This window comes from Myotis brandtii, unplaced genomic scaffold (assembly GCF_000412655.1).
Source record: "Myotis brandtii unplaced genomic scaffold, ASM41265v1 scaffold421, whole genome shotgun sequence".
Lineage (NCBI taxonomy): Eukaryota > Metazoa > Chordata > Mammalia > Chiroptera > Vespertilionidae > Myotis > Myotis brandtii.
The window spans coordinates 1,335,502-1,345,911 of record NW_005366140.1 but is presented as its reverse complement, the minus strand read 5'-3'; the positions used below and the strand labels follow the sequence as shown (position 1 = coordinate 1,345,911).

At 54.8% G+C, this 10,410-nt stretch overlaps 1 protein-coding gene across 1 annotated transcript in view; it reads right to left on the bottom strand.

Annotated features, from left to right (window-relative positions):
• BORCS8 (BLOC-1 related complex subunit 8) overlaps positions 1-10,410 on the bottom strand; it is a 27,126-nt gene that overhangs the window by 878 nt on the left and 15,838 nt on the right. The gene's annotated exons all lie outside the window — the stretch shown is intronic.

Below are 10,410 nucleotides of genomic sequence, written 5' to 3'. Positions count from 1 at the left end.
GTGCAGGAGGCAGCTGATCAATGATTCTCATCATTGATGTTTCTGTCTCTCTCTCCCTCTCCCTTCCTCTCTGAAATCAATAAAAATATATTTTAAAAAATAAAGTGCACAATTCAGCGACAGTTAGTTATTCACAATGTAGAACCATCACCTCTATCTAGTTCCAGAAATTTTCATCCCCCCAGAAAGGGACCCATTCCCATGAGTAGTCACTCCCCATCCCCTCCCCTGACCCCTGGCAACCACTGACCTGCTTTCTGTCTCCATGGCTTTGCCTGTTCTGGACATTTTATGTAAATGAATCATACAATGTGTGGCCTTTCGTGTCTTCTCCCCCTGCCCCTTTTTTGATTTTCTGAACTTTCCAACTTTCCCCTCAGTGATTATGGACTATTTCTATTTTTAAAGAATTTTTAATTAAAAAATAAAAATACTTTAAATAACAAAAACCCACCCCTGCCCCACTTTCTACCAGGAGGAAGTAAGGATGCCCTGGAACAGGGGTGGGCAACCCCTGGCACGCGTGCCAAACATGGCACGCCAGTAACTTTTGCTGGCACGCGAAACCCTCTCTTATAATCTTCCATTTACAATTTTTTTTCTTTTTTTGACTTTTTTATTTTTCAGATAAATTCAGTGTAGGTGCATCTTAGATAAATAAATAATTTTACATAACAAGTTATCTTAAAGACCATAGACATGGATTGACAAGAGAGGGGAAGAGCAATTTCTATGCCTCTGCCTTAACTCTCCCTGCCTTCCTAGATCCGACCAGTGTTTTGGTTTCATCCACATACGCTTGTGAATCTTTGTTCTCAGTGATGAATTTTGTTAAGTCTCATAATAGGAGTAGCCTGACAGATGAAAGTAGTAGCTCCTGCATATCTCTTAAGGTCACGAAATATAAACCTGATGTAAAATCTCTGTCATCAGTGATGCAGCAGCAGAAGTCCCACTGATAATATCAAACGGAGTCATAAAGTTTTCTGTCGGACTATCAGTGTACATGTATACATTAAAAAATAAATGTATTTTTCATCATCATATACTGTGTTTTTGTCGCTTGAATGAATTTTATTATTTCTTCAAGGTTCTTCACATACGTACACCTTAAGAGATATCAAGTAGGCGTAACATGTTCTCAAAAAATTAAGGTTGGCACGCAGAAGAATTTTGAGTCAGAGATTTTGCTGGTTTTGGCACGCACTCACAAAAAGGTTGCCCACCCCTGCCCTGGAAAGACCTTAGGCTTGGAGCCCTCAGACCCCGATTTGGGCCCAGGGCAACTTGGGCGACACCCTGGACCCTCCTCCCGGGGATCTCAGATCTCCCCAGTGTGAGCCCCAAAAAGTGAGAGTGGGCAACTCAGGGAGGACAGCATGTCCCCAAGACAAGCAGCATGTTGGGGTCCAGGCCTTCCCTGTGCCCCCATGCAGGGATCCTTGGAACGAAGAAACCTGTCGTGAGGCCCCGCCACGCTGTACAGTCAGCCACCCCAAGGCCCCGGATCCCTGACACCCCTCCACTCCTCTGTGACCACACGTGACCCCCAGCCACTCCCATGTCACAGGTGCCTGCGGCAATGTCACAGGCTGCCCAGGGTAAGGGGGCCAGCGCTCAGATCCCAGCCAGTCTCTGACCCCCTGGGCAGCCCTCAGCCAAGGGGGCCTCCCCTGGGCTCAGATTGCTGTTCTGTGAATGGGGTGGGTATGGCATGCAGAGCACCTGGCACAGACCTGGAAACAAGCCCTGGGGAAGCGTAGAGAAATGAGGTCTGTCTCCACGAGTAGCCATAGCTGCTTCTCTGACCTCCGCCTGAGGGGTCTGGGTGGGACCCCCTTCATCCCAGAGGCCCAGGGCCCAGGAGTGTAAGATGCCTTGGCCATCATAAGTGGCCCTCTGTGTGGCCCCAGGAGTGTCCTCTACCCTCTCTGGGCTGGGTCTCTGAGCAGTCGCAACTATGCAGAGCCCAGCCGATGAGAGCCCCACCAACCCCCTAGCTCCGGATTGACTTGCTAAATTTAACCTCGGGGGCTAATTTTAATCCCTGGCTAGAATCAGACTCGTTCCCACGGCTGGGATGTGTTGCCCTGGCCCTGATGGATCCCCCGGGACAGAAGTGGGGCACTGGTCCGGAGGTCCCGGTGCCAAGATGACTCCGGAAATGCCCCCCACGCCTGGGGTCCCATGGGAACATGGGACTTGAACCTGAGAATCTGAGCCTGGAATATCTGACTCCAGCCCCTTCTCAGTCTGTCCCCATTTTAGACAAGGACATCCCTGCTAGGGCAGGGGTCACATAATGGGGGAGCCGCAAGCAAGAGCCAAAAGGTCAGGAGGGTCTCTCGGAACTGAGACCCAAGAGCCGAGACAGGAAGTGAGTTCCAGCCAGAGGGACAGCAGGTGCAAAGGCCCTGAGGCGGGACAAGACACAGCAACAAGGCTGGACGGAGGAGCTTGAGGGAGAGGCCTGAGAAGCAGGGCCACGCTGGGTCCTCTGAGCTGTGGGAAAGGCTGTGAGTTTGGGTCTAAGAGCAACGGAGAGCCATGGGAGGGTTTGAGAAAGAAGGTTGGAGTTTGAGTTATCATTGAAAAACCTGTCCATGCTGGGGGGTGGCCGGATACTGGAGAAAAGGCCAGAGCCGCATCCATCTGGGCAGAGACGGGGGGAAGTCACGGTATCCCAGGTCTCTTTGGGTCCTTCAGAAGGTCCCACATCCTCTGCCTTCCCCGGGGCCCGGCCCAACAGGCACAGATGGGCTCACACTCTTCTAACCTTCAGTGACCCTGGAACTCCCAATCCCCACACAGGAACTACAGTCATCCCCAGCTTTGGCCCTTGAGGGACCAACCCAACACAAAGCTTTGGTCATGACCCTCCCTGCTCACACACTCTTCATGGCTCCCTACTACCATCAGGAGAAAGTTTCAGTTCCCAGCCTGGCATTCAAGGCCCTGCCCCAGCCAATCCCTGCCCACCGTTCTCTACCTTCAACAACTCTTATTCACGCTTCAAAACCCAGCTCAAAAAATCCATCCCTCCCCCTGGCCTGTGTGGCGCAGCTGGTTGAGCATAATCCCATGAACCAAAGGTGGCTGGTTTGATTCCTGGTTGGGGTTTCAGGCTTGATCCCTAGTAGGGGGCACGCAGGAAGCAGCGGGTTGTTGTTTCTCTCTCCCTGTCCCTTTCTCTCTCTCTCAAATCAATAAAAACATATTTTAAATATAGTGTGTGTGCTTTAAATCCATCCCTCCAGGAAGCCCTCCTGATCTCAGTCTAGACCTCTACAGCTGCCACCCTTCCCTTCAGTTCTGACCCCATGGGGCTGGGGATGTGTACATCCGTGGAGCTGGGATCCAGGCTGGAAGCCTCGGGATCAGATATAGGGGTTGTTGGGCAGATCGGGTGAATGGAGCAGGTTAAAAGAGACACGTCTGAACTACCCCCAGTTTCCCTCAACAACTTCCTCTCAGACTCCCCCAGCTGACTCCCTACCCAGAAATACACGCGCATGCAAATCCAGCCACTGAGTGGACCTGTCTCAGGCCCAGGTGTGAAGGGCCAGCCAAGGAATGTGGGGGTGGAAGACCCAGGGTGTGCATATATATTTGTACTCACATGCAAATCCCCACCCCGAGCCGCAGACAGACCAGCAACCAGCGCTCCAGATGTTGGCGTGATCGGAACTGCTGGGGGGAGGTGGTGGTGGCTGCTGAATGTGCCAGGCACGAGGGGGGAGGCTGAGGTTTGGGGAAGCCTCTTCTGTGCATCCCCACACCGAGGTCCAGCCAGAAAGCAGAGAGTTTGTGGCATCTGCCCAGCAGAGAGGCAGAGAGGTAGACCCATGGACAGGAAATGGAGCAAGGAAGGAGGGCCCGGAGAAATCCAAGGGGGCATCTCAGAGGAGGAAGCATGTAATTGGGCCTCAATGGAGAGACTGGATGGGGCCTGAGCAGATGGGCAGTGGGGTGGTCATTTGAAACCGAGAGACCACTTCCCCACCCCTTTCTTCACCCCCTTATACTTAACATTTATTAAGATCAACCGTGCTCCGGCCACTGGGATAAGCAGACCTCAGAAGCAGAAAGTGTAAGTAGAGCAATGGCCACGGAAGACTGGCAAAGTGACTGCGACCTACCATAAGAAGACCGTGGGCCCAGAGGGCTGTGTGGCTGTTTTGTCAAACCGTAAAGGACAGGAAAGTGCAATGTTACCTAAACTAACTCAGACCTTTGAAAACAATGGGAACTGCCCAGGTCATTTCCCTGAAACTTTCGTTTGTCTGAAGTCCAAAACGAATGAAGGACTGACTATGAAAGGGGCAGCGTTAGCCAGGGGTTTCGAGAAGGGCCTATCTGAAGAGGTGACATTTGGGCCAAGACCTGAAGCATGAGAAAGGACAGTAAAATGAGGGAAGTCAGTGGTGGGAGATCTGGGGAAGGTGGTCCTTGCAGTGGAACTGCAAGGGCCAAAGGTCATAGTGATCATGAGTTTGGCATTTGGGGAAAAAACACACAACAAAAAGCAAAGAAGTCTGCATAGCTAGACAGCATGGCAAGGGGAGAGGTGAGGAGCATGGTGGTGGGGAGGGCGGTGGAGGTTGGGTCATTTAGGTATTTGTGGGCTTTACTCTGAGGGCAATGGGAAGCCATGGAGAGTTTGGGGGCAGGGGAGGGTCAGGATACGATCTTACAGTTTAAAAAATCCCCTTTACTCTCATGTGTTGTTGGTGGGAGGGGAAAGAGGTACAGCCACTGTGGAAAACTGGCATTTACTGAATATGAACATATGTCTAACCTGTGACACAGTGATCTCTCATCTCAGTATTCACCCAATAGAAATGGGCCTATGTTTTACCAAAGGACACGGACAAGACTGTCCTCAGCAGCTTCATTCATCATAGCCCCGAACTGGAATCGGCCCAAACACCCTCCTAGGGAGAACTGGTAAATGCTTTCTGGTATATTCTACCACGGGCGGCTACACTGCACAGAAAAGGGATGCACTCCGGCCCATGCATCCCCACGGGGAGTCTCCTAGACCTGTGCCAGTTCAACAGTGCGGACGCCACAGAGGAGACATGCCATGATGAGTCCATTTACATGATGTTCCAGAACAGGCAAAGCTCACGTACGGTGCTGGATGTCAGCACAGAGGCCGCAGGGCAGGGGCCGTGACGGGGCAGCAGGAGACCTAGAGGCCGGTGTTCTGGCCCCCAGTCCAGGGTCTGGGTACAGGGAGGTGTTCAGTTTGTGCAAATGTGTGAGTTCTACTTGGATGGTTTCTGTGATTTGTCTCAAGCAAAAGTGTTTAAAAAAGCTCCCGCCTGCTCCTGGCTGCCATGGGGAGCAGCAGCTGTCTAGGCAGGAGTGAGGTGGCAGGGAGAGGCTGAGGTGAGGTGAGAGACAGGGGCCCTGAGCTGAAATGGGGTGCAGGTGGCAGAAGTGCATGGGTCAGTTGACTACAGAGGGGACAGCACCACTGGGGCACACACCTGGGGTGGGGAGGAGCCTGGGTCCCAGGCCTGAGCACGGTGCCGGGCAAGTGCTGGGGGATGAAGGAAGATTTTCATGAGCTTCTGAGTACCACAAACTCTCTGTGATGAGACTTGTGGTCACTAAGTCAACTAACAAATATCCCAGGGGTCCTTCAGGCCATGACGGTCACTTCCCTGGCTGGTGAGACCCCGAGCCCCCGGTGATGGAGATGGGGCCTGAAAGGAATCCCACTCTCCCACTGACCCTTCACCCTGGCCTGTTTCCACTTGAGGACTCGGGTTTTCTCACCTGTAAATGGGGGTAAGAATCCTTCTTCCACCAGCTGGGGAGGAGGGGCGGGGGCGGGGAATGGTGCCCACAAAGTGTCTGGGCCTTGGGACTGGGGATGCTGAATCAGGTGCCATGGCGACAAGCACAGGACAAACTTGGCAACATGAAGCCCCCATTTCCTCCCCATAAAATGGGCCACAGAATCGTGCCCCCAAGGCTTTGCGGTGAGGGTTTGAGAGAAAGGATCAGGAACGAAGCAAGTTCCTCTTCTCGGCTCCCACTGGGACTTTAATAGGGGGATGAGCGACAGCTCGCTGCCAGACCCTGCGCCCAGAGGCCACAGCTTGGTGGGGACCCAGGCCGGGAAAGGAGGGTAGGAAAGGAGAAGTGAGAGGCAGGTGGGTGGTGGGGGGAGGTGAGGGCCCGCAGGGACTCTGCGAAGCGGGGAGGGGGCGCTGCTCCTGGGCCACGGCAGCAAATCAGGCCAGAACCGCCTCACGCAACCCAGGCGGTGGTTTCATCACCTGCTCCCCAAGTACCTCATTACTGGCGACAGGAAGAGCCCCTTGGAAAGCCAGGACCCCCTCCCCCCCTTGAGGGCTCTAGTGACTCTGACCCCAGCTGCCAATGACCTTCCCAAGCTCTGTGCCTGCCTCTTCCCTGGGACCTGGGAGATGGCGCCTCAGACGGGGTCACTGTGGGTGACCTAGGGGCTGGCTCAGCCCACAGCAGCCCTGGAGCCCCACACCTGCCCTCGGGGACAAGGTAGGCTCCAGCACTGACTCTCTGGTGGCCAAACTACTTGGGGCCTCAGTTTCCTCCCCTGAAAAACAGGGAGTCAGGGGAGCCCGAGGTTGGTGGGGCTTCAGAAGCAGGTTTTCTGTAGATGCTATTACCTTCTTCACCTGTCACTGGGCTCTGACCTGGGGTCACTGCTCCTCAGCTGGAGGGGGGCCCTCAGCTCAGAATGAGGCCCCAGGCAGATGGAGGTAGGCTGGGGGGACAGGAGGCAGGGACATATGGATGATGGGGTGAGGGTAGGGAGACTCCCCTAAACACATGCAGAAACCCAGGTGCCTAAAAAATCCACAGGTGCCTAAAACATACGGAGCTCCAGAAACATGCATTACCCAACACATGTGGCTCCTGCATACAAAATGCCCCAGAACATGACGTCCACAATACATGCAGACTCCCCAAACCCACACAGCTCTTCAAACACCCATATCCCCACACATAGATCGCCAACACACACAGAACCTTCAACACATGCTGATCCCACAAATGCACACCGATTCCCAAATACAGGCAGACATTCCAAACACACCAGGCCCCTTGCCGACAATGAGCAGGCTCTCAAAGCTCCCCAGATATATGCAGACTCCATGCTGATCCCCGTTACATTCAAGCCCCCAGACACAGGTAGGGCCTATCCTCCAAGGGAACTGGGAATTTGAGGGTGGGGTGTGTCACCCAGATGCAGCTATGAATCCTAGAAACACAGAATGTTCCAGCTGGAGAAGACCCTTTGGGGGTCCCTTTGTTCCTAGCTCCCTCTGGCATCCTTGGGAAAACTGGGACCCATTGTGAACCCTCAGACCCACCTTAAGAGACCCCTCCCCAGGCCTGCTCCTGGGAGGGCCCGTTATGGCCAAGCACTGAGGGGCCAGGGATACAGCTGTGAGGCTGGCCAGACCAGGGTTCAAATCTTGGCTCCAGCCCTAGCCGGTTTGGCTCAGCGGATAGAGCGTTGGCCTGCGGACTGAAGGGTCCCGGGTTCAATTCCGGTCAAGGGCACATGCTCAGGTTTCGGGCTCAATCCCCAATGGGGGCTGTGCAGGAGGCAGCCGATCAATGATTCTCTCTCATCACTGATGTTTCTATCTTTCTCTCCCTCTCCCTTCCTCTCTGAAATCAATAAAAATATATTTTTTAAAAAATCCAGGCTCCACCAGACACTCATTGCCTGAAGTGCTCTGAGACTCAGTTTCCCTGTTTGTATAATGGGCCCCTGCGAGCTCTGCACCTTCTCCTTTGCTCCTCCTCTTGGGGAGCCTCAGGTACCGGCGACCACCTCTGTCCCTTTCCAGGCACCTGACACACCAGCCCCAGACAGCGCTTCCCTTTCCCAAACCCCCCCCCCCCCCCCCCAGAATGCCCAGGCCTGGGAGCTCTCCTTCAAGGCTGAACAGAAACTCCTGTTTCTGGAAGCACTGGTTTCCCCAGGCGGGATCCCCGTCTCTCCCTGCAGCACTCAGCCCTACTGGATTTTTTAAATGTTTTTATTGAAAAAAAATTTTTTTTAAGAGAGAGAGGAAGGGAAAGGGCGAGAGAGAGATAGAAACATCGATCATCTGCCTCCTGCACAGCCTCCTACTGTGGGGACCTAAGGGCTGGCTCAAGCTCGCAACCCAGGTATGTGCCCTGACGGGGAATCGAACCAGAGACCTCTGGTGCACGGGACGATGCTCAACCAACCAAGCCACATCAGCTGGGCCCTACTGGGTGTTTGTGTGCTTCCTTGTTGCTTTATCTGATAATCATGTCGCCCCGTGAGGATGTCTACTCTGTGAGGGCAAGGATGGCCTCATACGCACCTGGCACACAGTAGGCCCACAGTCACCCTTCCTAAGTGAATGAGCAACAATGGAAGAAACATTGGCAACTGGTTCGCTTTTCTTTTAAATACATCGTGACCCACAAAACACATTTGAGGCTCCCACCTGGCCCACAGGCCGCCAGTTTGAAACTCCTGCTCTAAAGAGCCAACAGCACAACAGCCAACTAGACGGTGTTTGTGCTTCTCTCAGGCCCAGGGACTGACACCCCGAAGTCCCACTGCCATCTCGGAACCATGTCCTGAGGACATGCAGGTCCAACCTGGCACGTGCTCACCTGCCACAGAGCCCAGACTCTGTCACAGACGATGCAAACGGAAGTCCTCTGCCCTACCCAATCTCCCGAGACACTTGGGATCCTGACTCCTGGGGCCAGAGACTACATTCAGAGCCCAACCTGCTGTCCAAGGCAGATTGGAGCCCAGGGCTGCCCAGCACCCCTGGCAAGGTCCCCGAAGCCACATGGAAGCTGCAGGAAGGGCCCCAGGTTTCCCTCTTTGTTCCAGAGAAAGCTCTCCCCGGGGGGCCCCAGAAATGTGTCCCCAGAGGCCCAGCTCTCCCTGCTTGGGAAATTAGCACATCTGTCAGTGCTGGGCAGAAGGGACTCGGCCCACAGCTCCACAGACCCAAGACACAGTCAGCAGAGACTCCAGGACAGGGCCTTGGGGCACCTCTGGTCCCCCACGACTCCCCCAGAAATGTCACCAGGTGCCAGGGACACAGGGGCAGGGAGAGGACAGACCCAGCCTGGCCTCCCTCACTGCCTAGTCTTGTAGGGGAGAGAACAACAGGCATATAATTGCGTCAGGGACAGAGGCCTTCAAGGAAGAAATTCAACAGGGGGAAGCAGTGGAGGGTGTGGTGGAAGGAGCTGCTTTGAACAGAGGGGCCAGAGGGCTTGTCTGAAAAGGGGGCCTCAAGGATGAGAGGACACCAGCCCTGTGGGACTGCCTGCTGGAAGGAATGGTAGATGCAAAGGCCCGGAGGTGGGAGCATGCTGGGTGGGTTCCAGACAGAAGGGAAGGCCGGTGTGGCTGGGACAGGGTGAGTGAGGGGCAGGGTGAGGCGAGGCCAAGGAGGGCAGGGCGGCTGCAAGGAGCCTGGGGGGATCAGGGTGGGAGGGTGGACTATAGAGCAATGGGGAGCCGTAAAGGGCACATGAGCAGGGGAGGGCTGGGTCTGACTCAGGATTTTCAGCAGAACCAGTGGCTGCAGGAGGGAGAAGTCTTGTCTGGGCAGGAGGTTGGGACAGCGTCCATCAGGAGGCAGTGGGGGCTGTGGGTGTGGAAAGTGGACAAGGTAGTGGCTCCTTATGCCAAACAGCCGCGATGTTTTCCCTCCCAAGGTCCTCGCCTGGACCTTGGGTGAACCTGAGCCTGCAGAACAGAACAGGGAAGCCAATGGACCGGAGGCCTCCCTGGCCCCTGATGGAGGGTAGGGCGAGGTGGACCTGGATGGGGCTCACAGGCACCTCCGCTTGGTCACAGTTCGGATGGCACCTCGCGCCTGGGCCCACGCGCCACCTCATTTACACACAGGGCCTGCCTGACCCACAGACAGCCCAGTGAAGCGGAGAGAGCTGCCCCGATTTACACAGGATGAAGCGGGCTTCTTCCCAGGGCCACACATCAAGACCCGCCTCCCCCACCATCCATCCCTACGCAAGCCTGGGCTGGCACCCCAGAGTGGTCCTGTGGCCACCCAGTCTGGGAAGTGGGCCTGGGTACCATCAGTCCAAGACACTTGTTCTGGGGATGATGGGCAAGCTCACAGGTCCCCAGGATATAGACCCTTTGGGGGATCAGAAATGGGACGCAACCTCTGTGTGTACCCCATGGGCATTAAGGGGCCGGGGCTGGGGTGAGTGCTGTCACCCCAAATGGTATCCCAGGCCTATGATAAATCCTTTCAAAACATGACATCTTGCCCTAACCGGTTTGGCTCAGTGGATAGAGCGTCGGCCTGCGGACTGAAAGGTCCCAGGTTCGATTCCGGTCAAGAGCATGTACCTTGGTTGCGGGCA